General features: G+C 45.2%; 1 long non-coding RNA gene across 1 annotated transcript; it reads left to right on the forward strand.

Moving 5' to 3' along the window:
* The first annotated feature begins 1,595 nt into the window (after window positions 1-1,595).
* On the forward strand, window positions 1,596-5,404 carry LOC132653535 (uncharacterized). The gene is made up of 4 exons (XR_009591265.1): window positions 1,596-2,185; window positions 4,533-4,652; window positions 5,064-5,082; window positions 5,217-5,404. It is a non-coding gene; the product is annotated as an uncharacterized LOC132653535 (long non-coding RNA).
* The last annotated feature ends 6,083 nt before the right edge of the window (window positions 5,405-11,487 follow it).

Here is an 11,487-nt window from a genome sequence, read left to right on the forward strand (position 1 = left end):
CATTTGTTGATTTGTGTAAGCATGATGTGGGAAGTCTGTAAATGGATGTAATCTGCACCGAGGGCACATGTAAGCACCAGCGAACACTTTTGAATAATGACTCTCGCCCGTAAAAGACGGACGCAATTCATAATAATTCCTTGCTTTTCTCATTTTGCTGCATACAGTAGCGATTAATCAATTTGCAATGTTATGTCACCCGCAACAAATTGCTAGCACGAAGACAAATTTATTGCTTTATGATAAAAGAACTTGTTTAGGTAGAAATAAATTAAATTTGGGGGGCTGTGATTTGGGTTTGATGTTTACATAGGTGACCCACAGAGAGTGTGGGCTGGGGAGCTGAGAAGTCCAGGTGATTCTCGCCTTAAATTCGTACCTCAGGGTGGAGCACAGACACTGACCCTGACTCTGTGCAGTTCTGATGGGAAAGAGGAACTGGAAAGGAGCATGGTGGTTCTTGAGACTCCTCTGCCGGGTTCTCTGTATCAGTAGCTATAGCATAGAGCCTTTCACAGAGGAGTTAGGATAAGCAACAGTGTGTGTGTGTGTGCGGGGGGAGACCTCTTCCTCTTGCTTACCTCATCTTAATCATAAATATCAATTTACCTCCATTGAGAAGAACCTATGTGATGAAGACTGGAATTAAAATCCAGAGGTCAGAGAGCAAGAGAGGCTCCAGCGACTTTATTTATTAAGGAGCTTCCAAAACATGGAAGACTAAAAAAAAAAGACTAAAACAGGATTACCAAGATTATGTTGAAATAAATATTGCAAGTGAAAGCTTTAATACATGCAAAGTGGAATTCTGTACGATTGTACCATTTACACTGACACTGCCAAAGCTTCCATATAAGGCCTTTCAGGAGGCAAAGCTGCACGGTAAGCGGGAGCTGGTGATCCTAGACTTCTTTTATATTCAAGTCATAGCACAGCAGTTCAGGGGAGCACTTTGCCCAAGGACCCGGAGTCAGGGACTCGGGAGATGTACTGGGCTTCCAAGGCACCGCACACATTTTGCTTGTCATTAATTTATACTCCATTAATTTGGACTGTGCAGTGGAATCAGGAGCTGATGTATTAATTCTGTCCTCCCCCAACACATACACACGCCCTCAAGCATGTGCAAATGTTCGAGTGCGCACGCACACACACACACATACACACACACTCGGAAGCAGGGTTGCTTCTTACGATAGAGTAAACGATCTGTAAAACGCAGACATCGGGCAAGAAGTTTATCAATCCCATTGCCTCCGTGAATGGATATCCCTCTCCTAGTCCATCAAAATACGCTCGTCCGGCAGGTCCTGGGATAACCTCTGGGAACACCCTGATATGCCCTGTGCAATTTCCTCGGAAAGAGCCCAGGCAAATCCCCCGGCCATAGTTTCTGTCATCCTTGCCTCGCTTCAGCCTTGAAGGGGGATGTGAGGCCTCTTGCCTGCAGAGCAGCCTTTCTGCAGTAGCTGAACAGCCTCTTGGCCTCCCCCCAGCCCTGGTGCCCGCATCCAGAGCCCTGTGGGCAATGTAGAGCAGAGAACTGATAGCCTAGCGCCTTTTCCACTCCTTCCTGACTGGAGGGGCTCAGGGAATGTCCAGCAGCCTCGGGGGCTGCTGGACTCACCTGGAGATGGCTTCTTTTCCATTTTCCATTCTGCACGCTTACCAGGCTCCAGGGGGCACAGCTTTCCTTGTCCTCCTGGCCCGGCCCTGCCACTTCCTAGCCACCTCCCTAGCCTGGGGTCCTGGAGGGGCTTTCAGCCCTCTCTAGGCTGTGTTGCCCCAGCTCCTGCTGCCAGCCCGCTGGCTAATTCTGATTATTTCTCTTTCTCTGCGCTCTCTTGGGTGCCTTTATTCCTGACCGTGCATTTTCTCTGGACTCAGGATTTAAAAAAAAAAAAAAAAAACCACATTGCTAATATCCTTGTCAGCCTTTTCCTGAATCATTGCTGCACAGCTCCAGAAAGGCACCGGCCAGTGCTTACTGACCAGCAGATGCTGTCCCTGGGCCTTTCTTTCCTTTGAGTCCTGGGACTCCTTGTCTGACTTTTTTTTTTTGCACCCGCACCCCGTCATTCTTCCCCTACCCCAAAGTCAAGACTCAGGCCTCTGAGAAATGTCCAGCCTGAAGATGCAGATGGGCCAAGAACCGAGGATGTAGCTGAGGCCTTCAATTTCACAGGTGACTGCTCTGAAATATTCTCAATTTTGAAAACTTTAAAGTGCTAACTTCTGTATTAGCTCATTTGCCATTATCGTTACTGGTGAACAGATGGGTGAACCAGACTGCAGAGGATGCGGTGATTTGCTTGAGGGAGCATGGCTGCCAAGGGTCAGAGCTCAAGTCTCCACATTTAACTAAAGACACAGAGAGATGATCCCCTTTATCTGACAGATGAGGAAACTGGGCTCCAGCCACTGCAAGGGTTTCTTCCAAAGCATACGGCCATGAAATGGGATTCAGCTTTTGTTGTGTCCAGGGCAGAGATGTACACCTGAACTTGTTGACCCATGGCAGCTCTGCTGGGACAGTGCCCAGCGATGGACAGGAGCCCATCTTGGGTCATGCATGAAGAGTCAGATTAGTCTGGGCAGGAAAATAAAAAGGTGCTGGAGGGCCCCAAAGTCTGGAAGTAAGAGGTGGCCCAGGAGTGTCCTGGCTGTATTCAGTCGCATTGGCAGGAAACTCACGTTTATATTCCAGAGGAGAGTACTGGTTAACTATCTTAGCTTAGCCTGCACTTTGGCCCACTTAAGATGGATCTGGGGTTGACAAACCAGATAGGATGGATTGTCACCCAGATTCTGGTTCAGGTCTATCCTGTTACTGACTGAAGATGGTCTTATTTTGCAAATGTTCACTCCTTGGGAGTGGGCTTCCGCACCTTTACAAGGCAAAGCAGGTTCTATTTTCTTGGCCCACGAACCACATCTTTACTGACTGAACACACCCATTGCTCCGGTATCTTTTACCTCAGCAGAGTTGTGAGTACAAAACCCTTCGGAAGGGAGAGTACCTACACCTGTGTGTAGATTCGTGGACAGTCGCATGTCCACGTACTATCCCTTACGCTTGCAGATCCACTCTTATCATCAGAGAGACACAGACCCCATAGAGATCCGTGCTGGGCACTATTCACAACACAGCTTCACCCACATAATGTCTTTTGGGATGAGTGCCTCACCCACCTCAGACCCTGAGTGTGTCCTCTCTAAACCTCTGAGGATATGGGCTGCTTAGGCTCAGAGTGTGCTGGCACCAACGCTTCTTTAGGTAAGAGCTGCTCCACCTGGAGCCTTCACCTCTTTTTCATCTTCTCACCGCCCAGCTGTGACTATCACGAGGAAGAATCTGCCCACTTCGCACTCTCCATCAGATAGGAACTCCTCCTGTGGGTCCCGGGGCCCCTGTCACACCACACCATGCCACCTCGGCACTTTCTCAATGACTTCTTAGGGTCAACTGTTGCTCACTCAGCACTTTTCCTCTTTTACCCATGATGCTCTGCTTCTCCCTGACAGATACATCCTTGTCCTTGTCTGCCCGGGAGCTGATAGTCCTGTGGATTAGCAAACTAAAAGGGAAAGGAGGGCCCAGGATTCCTGTCACAGAAATCTCATGAGTCTTAGGAAGGGCCATGCTGATAGACATGCACCTTGGGGTTTAAGAGGCTCTGAATTAACAACTCTTTTCCAGCCATGTCAGTTTGGTCCTTCACTGGCCGCTGCTGGCTTCAGTTCTTGCTTCTGTGATTGGAAATAGGCGTTTGGACTTTATAGTGTTGTTGGAGGATTAGAAGGGGTTAAACAGATGTATAAAATTTAAAAGGAACATTCGTGGATAGGGTCAGCATCCTAGAATCATAGGTCTTTAACACCTGTGGTCTCTTAGGCCCTTCCTGCTAGGACTCTGACACTCAGGCAGGGTCTGAGTGGAGACTGGAAGGTGGCTCAGCCAGGGAGAGAAGGAAGAGACTGGATAGGAGCCTGGGGCTCCTCCTGCAAAACAGGGAGAGCTGGGTAAGAAGCATCACAGGAAGTCTTTTGTGGGCTATCCTAGTTTACCTGAGAGTAGTCCATTATTACCTGTAAGTATCTGGGGATATACCTTTCATGTGAACCTAGAGGGGAGAGAGGAGTCATGGATGTGGATAAGGGGCACATCCGTGCTGGTTATTGTCACACATATTATCTCACGTCGTATCAAGACAGTAAATAGAAGATGCTGAGGCACAGAAAGATAACCCCGCTCTGAGAATCTAGGCAGGGACTTGCAAACCTTCCGTGTCCCAGCTTTCTGGCTACCTGGAGAGTGAAGTAGAAAAAAAGGGAAATGATTTGGAATGATGAAGCCAGCCCCTGGTCCTCAGAGGCAAGATGCTGAACAAATCCATCCTGCAAGCAATGTTTACAGCGTCTCTTACTTCCCAGAACACTTTAGTCAAAGCCCTAGGTTTTCAGGCTGAATAAGAAATATGACTTGTGTCCCAGAACATTTGTATAAAAAGACTATTTCTTTACCGTCACAGCCCTGCAGCCACCTCTGTTGGAGGCCTGCCTTCATCCCCAGGATGAAACATGAGGCTGATCTAGAAGACAGAAGACTGGAGAATTTTCCATGGCTCCCCGGGTGGGGGTGGGGTTCTCTGGTAAGTCCTACTCTCCCTCAGAGCCCCAGGGTCCCCATCTATAAGAGGGTGTCTTCTACTGTGATGAGGGCTGGGTGGGCTAGGATAACAGTGTAACTTCTAACTCCCACTGTGGCCAAATTGTCTGGTCCAAAACTTGTGAGATCAATAATGAATTCCCTTAGCGGAAAATCCTCACAAAGCTGACTCCAGAGGCAGCATTTGGTGACTGCTGAGAATACGTAAGGATAGAGAAGCCTGGGATAGAGAAGCCTGGGTAGGAATGGCTGCCCTAGTCTGATTTTGTGACTGCCCAGATTTTGGGGGGGGGGGGCGGGGGGGCAGAGTTCTAAGGTCTGGTCTGTGTCACTGTTACTGATTTAAATCCTGTTTTGTTTTGTTTTTGTTTTTGTTTTTTCCTTCTTCACTTAGAGAAGTTTCCTGGTCCAAGGTACACACATTATCCACCTTTGTCCTTTCCTGAGGGTCGGGGGTGGGGGCAGCTCTTGCAGGATGAGAGGTTGGAGGTGGGGAGGACTTGGCCTCCTGCTGAGGAAGACCCCTCCTTCTCCCTTGCATTTTCAGAGTGGCTTCTTGAGAGTCGGAAGAACATCAGATCTGGTTTCTGCTGCCAAGGAATCAATATGTTGACAGAGTCGTTCCCTGCGTGTGTCCGTTTAAACACCCATCCCTGTGTGGGATTCGGGCTGACCGGCTCCGTTTGCCAAATGCAAATGCATTAACCTTCCAATTGGGTAATCTAATAAAAAGGATCAATGGTCTGATTCGGTGCTTATGGAGTCATTTACTGCAAGCGAGAGCAATTTAGCCAGGACCCAGATGGGCAGCTTGGGGGAGTCCAGGGAATGAGCAGGCTTCAGCCAGCCATCCTTGCTGACTTCCCAAGGCACGGCCAGGGCTGTGATGCCTGGAGAGGCTGTACAGAGCGGGCCAGAGTGAGGGTGTTCTTCATTCATTACTGCCACTTTAATCACTTAGGAGTTCAATTAAGTATAAATCATTACTGGTGTTTTGAGTTACTTTATCCGGGCCCGTGCATAACACACTTGACTGGTGGTGGGGAGCTCTCTGTGACTCGATTTAGCGTGCGGCTGAACAAGGCAGTCATATGGGTTTTTCTGCGATGAAATTGATAAATGAAGCGGGCATTCGAGGTACAGCAGTAATTTCTGTGGCGCAGTCAAGTGCTCGCTCCCTTGTCTCCTCTAGCAATGAGGGCATGGGCCCCTTTAATATGGCGGCTTTCCCTGGGGGGCTCAAAGGACAGGCTGGGCCACAGGCACAGGGCTGATTCCTTCTACAAGTTCCCAGAGCAGGGAGAAAAACGGAGAAAGGGAAAAAGCGAGGCTCTCCTTCCACCCCCGTTTCGCCGGGAGCTGTTGCTGATAGGGTTTGCACAGAGCAGAGGGCAGGTAGCTAAGGAAGCACACCATCTGACCTGTGCTGCTGCTTCCGTCCCTGTTCACACAAAAAATGTGGTTGTCCCCTGTGGCCAGCGTCCCTGTCTGGAAAGCATATTTTCTCCTAATCGGTTTAACAGCTCTTTTAAAGTAATATGTCAGATCATTTTCCCCATATACATAGTTAATGAAAGTAACCCTACAAATTCATTTTAAATAGATGGAAGTTGTTATAACCCTGATCCAGAATTTATTACGTTCATTACAATCTTGCTGAAGTAGGTAATGTAATGGACTATTACTTTTATTATCTTTTTAATCCCTCAAAATTATTAGGAACTGACTAATATTTGGCATCACCCTGTTAATGTTTAAACAGAAATTGATACTTTAATTCGTCTAATAAATGACAGGGGGCACTTCGAGTGGAAACAAAAGCCTGCTGGGATTTATCTCGATCGGTCCCGAAGACTTTTAAGTGCAACTTAGGGGTCTGAATGCAATTACTTCCAGGCAGGGTGTCTTCATGAAGTACTCAGAGGGGACAGGAGAGTAGAGATGGAGTTAGTGACAGAGAGTCCCAGATGAGAACGATGACAACAAGGCAGAAGAGAGGGAGAGAAATTCCACTTCCGTATCCAACTTCTAATTCCGATGGGCAAAAACCTCCCAGCTGTAGCCATCTCTGTCCTGCTCTTCCATCTTTCCCTTCATCGTGTCCCCCTCCTCTCTTCAGATGAAAAAGATTTTCCTCTACAACCGTTCCTGTTAGTAATCAGCTTTATGGCAGAGACTTACCAAGGGCTTTAGAGTTTGTTCGTTTTGCAGAGACAAATGATTGGGCCTCGTTCTCTGAGCCATGGGTGGGGACCCTGCTTGCACCTCAGATTTGTTTGATTTATAATTACCAAAATTTGCCTTGTGACAGGAGGGGCGTTGGGAGACAATGGTGTCTGGTCTCTTCCTGAGAGGCTGTGTTTACCGTCCACAGCTCTGCTTCCTGTCAGGCCGGTGACAGGTAGGATTTAGGAGAAATTCATCTCTTGTACTTTCTGGTTCTTACAAATAAAATGCAATGCTAATCAATTAAAGACAAAAAAAAAAAAAAAAAAAAAAAAAAAAAAAACAGAAAGGGAAAAAAAATAAAACTGAGCAAAAATCTATCCATTCTAGCAGGGCAAGAGGAAAGAAATCTTTTCCTTGCAGGCTGGATGAGAAAAGATAAAAGGAGACGACCAGAAAAGAGAAAGCTGGCACTTTGCGTCACTCCAAGGCCTGGGTGTGTTTTCTAACAAAGAAAGCTTCCAGTTAGCGAAGTCACTAATTAGCACAGAGAAGCTCATTAGAATTTAAAGCTCCTTGACTGTGTAACATGGCCCTGCTCTCTATAAACGTTCTGAGTTTCCAAAGCAAGGAAAGTATTGATTACATTGACTCGGCATGAGATGTGCCCACCTGTGCTGACCTCGAAGAGGTGGGCTTCCGAGGTTTTCCTAATACCCTGCCTGGGGCCCCATGAGTTGAACCCAGGCGGACAGTTTTGGGGGCAGTTTTCCGCCTCCCTGCATGGAGGCTTGTGACTGCCCATCGCTTCAGCAAAACCCGTTTTGATCAATGGAGGGGAAACCCGCCCTGTACCAGGTTTATTCGCCACGTCTTGCAAATTGTGCTGGCGGCTTTCGTCAACACTGATTTGACAAGGGCTACATGTCATTTGAGGCTTGATAAAGAGCTAAAAGGCAGCTTCTCAGCATGTTTATTTTTAATAGACATAAAAAATGAAAACAAAAACAGGGGCTTTCTTACTCCTTGGAACCCTTGTTGACAGAAAAGCATCGGGTATATAGAAGTGGAGATGTAAAATGGAGATCCTTGCAGCCATGTTTTTGTTTGTTTGTTTGTTTGTTTTTTGTTGTTGTTGTTTTACCACAATATATTTATAAACCAGGGAAGAATAGCTTCAGGGGCTTCCATGGTTTTCTTCCCCAACTCAAAGTGCCACAGATGTGCCTCAGCCATAGCCACACTGCCTGTGTGTCCTCATGAGGGCTTTCTCTTATGTTTCCACCTCACTTGTGAGACAGGCTCCTCCTAGATGGAAGGCGTGCATTCTGAGTCCATTGCTGCGGATCTCAAAGCTTTGCTTTTCTGCCTATAGATATGCTCCTTCCCTGCAGCCTTACCAGCCATGGATAGCTCCCAAAATAATCTCACAGAACTATCAGTGTAGAGAGAACTGTAGTTTTAAAAGCCAATTAAAAACCAGTCACAACTGACAGGTGACTATTGTCTTTCATATAAGAAAGACATATATATATATATATATATATATATATATATACACACACATATATATATATGACATATTCATATATGAATAACGAAGCAATTAAAATCTGAACAGGAAGGGCTGGAGATGTAGTTGGGTGGTAGAGCGTCTGCCTAGCATGTGTGAGGCCCTGGGTTCAATCCCCAATACTGATTAAAAACAAAACAAAACAAAACAAAACAAAAAGAAACAAACAAATGAAAACCTTCCAGGATCTCAATAAAAAAGTGAGGAACATATGGAAGAGAATTTACAAAAGAATAAAATCAAGTAGCTAATATTCATTGAGCTTTGCTATACACAATATTATTTCTGATCTGTCATATTCTTTACCAAGACACTTTGTGTTAACAGTCACATCTCTATAAAAGATAAGGAAAGGTAAGGCTTTGAGAATCGGGGAGGATGATTTCCTCTGTCTTAGGATGATTATAGTTTATATATATATATATATATACATTTTACACATATTCATATACACATATATACATATACATGGAGATCCAGGAGATCCAGGATTCAAAGTAAGGTAGTTTGGCTTAGCAGAGACTCTTTCTTTATGATTTTTTTGTTATTCTTTGAGAACTTCATATAATATGTTCTGATCATATTCTTTCTCCTCTCCTGACTCCTCCCAGATTCTCCCCCACCTCCCTAACCCACCCAATTTCTTTCTTTCTCTTAAGAAAACAAAACAAAAAAGCACACACACATACACACACGCATACACATTCCATGGAATCTGCTTTGTGTTGGTGGCTTCTCCTGAGCTTGTAGCTTGGCCCGTATGGTTGACATACCCAGTGACACCCCATTGAAGAAAACCGATTTTCCCTTTCCTAATAGCTACCAATTACAAACTGAACCACTTGGTTAGGACTGTGCAAACTTCCCTTTCTCGGGGCTGGTATTTTGTCTCACTTGAACTTGCACAGGTCTTGTTCATGCTGTTACAGTCTCTGTGAGTCCATCTGTGCACCAGCCTTCTCCTGTCTGTAAGAGGCCATCGCCTTGAAGTGGTCCATCACTCCTGCCTCTTACCTTCCACCTTCTTTTCCTGCATAGGGCTCTGAGCCTTGAAGCGAGGCGTGTGATAAAGACATCCTGTTTATCCCAGGTCTCACTGACTAGCCGTAACTCTTAATCATATTGCTATTCTCGTTTTTGTTTGTTTGTTTTGGTTTTGGTTTTTGGTTTTTTTGAGACAGGGTTTCTCTGTGTAGCCTGGATGTCCTGGAACTTGCTCTGTAGACTGGGTTGGCCTCAAACTCATCCGCTTCCCTCTGCCTCCTGAGTGCTAGGATTAAAGGTGTGTGCGACCACCACTCAGCTATTGTCTTAAAAGTTATAGATATAATTATGGATAAGGTTGAAAGAAAAGAGCCGAGGCTGACTAATAAACAAAACTTTGTTAATAATCATAAACATTTCACTTAACCAATTTATAGAGAATTTAAAAATGTTAACGCTTAATATGGGGAAGGATAGACACAAACATTCTTAATATAAATTGCTATTTAATAACAACAGAGAGTCTTGGAAATGTACAAGTCATTTGACTCGGTAATGCTCCTGTAAATAATTTATCTCAAGGAAATACAAATGTAAGAGAAGTTTTAGGCACCGGGTCTCCACCAGGGCATTGGAAATAGCTAATTCCACACTTAGAAGAACATTTGGCGCATTATGATCCACTCACTTAATAATGAAATGAGTAGCAATAAAATGAAGCTTTCAGAGAGTTCCTAATATGGAGAAAGAAATGCTTATGCTAAGCCAAAACAAACAAATAAACAAAACCAAAAAAAAAAGCAAAAAAACACACATCAAGATATAGAATTGCATAAGTCAACTATATAAAATGTGGGTAGGAAAAAGAATGGAAAGAAAAAAACATGTTCAAGGAGGTGTATTAGTCTGCTTTTGGTGATATAACAAAATGCCAAAGGTGAAGAAAAGAGGTTTATCAGCTCCTAATTTGGGAGGGCCCTGTGATGGATCCGGTGAGCATCCATGGCAGGACATACATGCAGCGGGAATCTTCCGATAGGCTGGAGCCCCGTATTCCATTCTAAAAGCCACGTCCCCAATTGTCATAAGGAACCCTCAGTAATGCCCATCTCTTTAAGGTTCCCAGTCATCATCGCCAGTGTGAGCATCCAGCATCAAACTTTGGGGAACATGTATTTAAATCATATCTAACCTGTATCAGTGGGGTTGTATGTAGCTAAGTCTTCTTAATACTCTTCCAATTTTCTATAGTAAATATGTTCTAGTTATTACTAAGGTGAGGACTTAAAAATGAACTTTTTGCATCTGAGACTGAATAGGGATTGATCAGTCAGCACCTCCTCCAATAAATAATAACAAATTAACTTAAAGTGCTGAGCCTATTGGGTGGGCCCAGGTCACCCCAACACAATCTCATATGTCACTCAGCTCTCCTGGTCTTCTTTAGATATAAACAGTACAATAGTAACAACAACTGGCCCCTTATGGTTACAGTTCCTTTGGCTTTCCTTTTGTTAGTGGGTGGGAAGGCAGGAGTATTCATCAGGCTCAGGACCGAGGCCAGGGTGAATACAGAACTGGTTTGTTCTGAGTCAGGGCGGAAGGCATCTTATTCTGCTATATACCAATGCCAGCCCAGGGCTCCTGATGCCATTCACATCTCTCATTAGCTAGTCCAGAGGCGAAGGGGGTGTGCCACTGATGTGCTGTAGGCCTCTTGGGCCCAAGTTCCTTGCTGAGCCTCTTCATATAATCGACTTTCTTACCCATAAGTTTGAGAAACATGTTTTCGTAGCATCTCTGTGTTGTGAGTATGAGACTGGAAATCACTGTCCTGGGTTGCAAAGCACTCAGTGATAAAACTGGCATTGGAACCTCTATTGTTCTGACTCCAGAGGTGCCAAAGAGGATTAGCACTAATGGCCAAGAGTGTGAGTTCCGGGATCAGAAAGACCTGGGGGCTTTGGATTTCTATGTGGCTTTGGGAGAGCAATGAAGACACCTGTTTTGCTCATCTAGAGCAACAGTTCCAACCTGTGGGTCATGACCCCCATGGTCAGAAAACACAGACATTTACAATTCATAACAGTAGCAA

This window comes from Meriones unguiculatus, chromosome 4 (assembly GCF_030254825.1).
Source record: "Meriones unguiculatus strain TT.TT164.6M chromosome 4, Bangor_MerUng_6.1, whole genome shotgun sequence".
NCBI lineage: Eukaryota > Metazoa > Chordata > Mammalia > Rodentia > Muridae > Meriones > Meriones unguiculatus.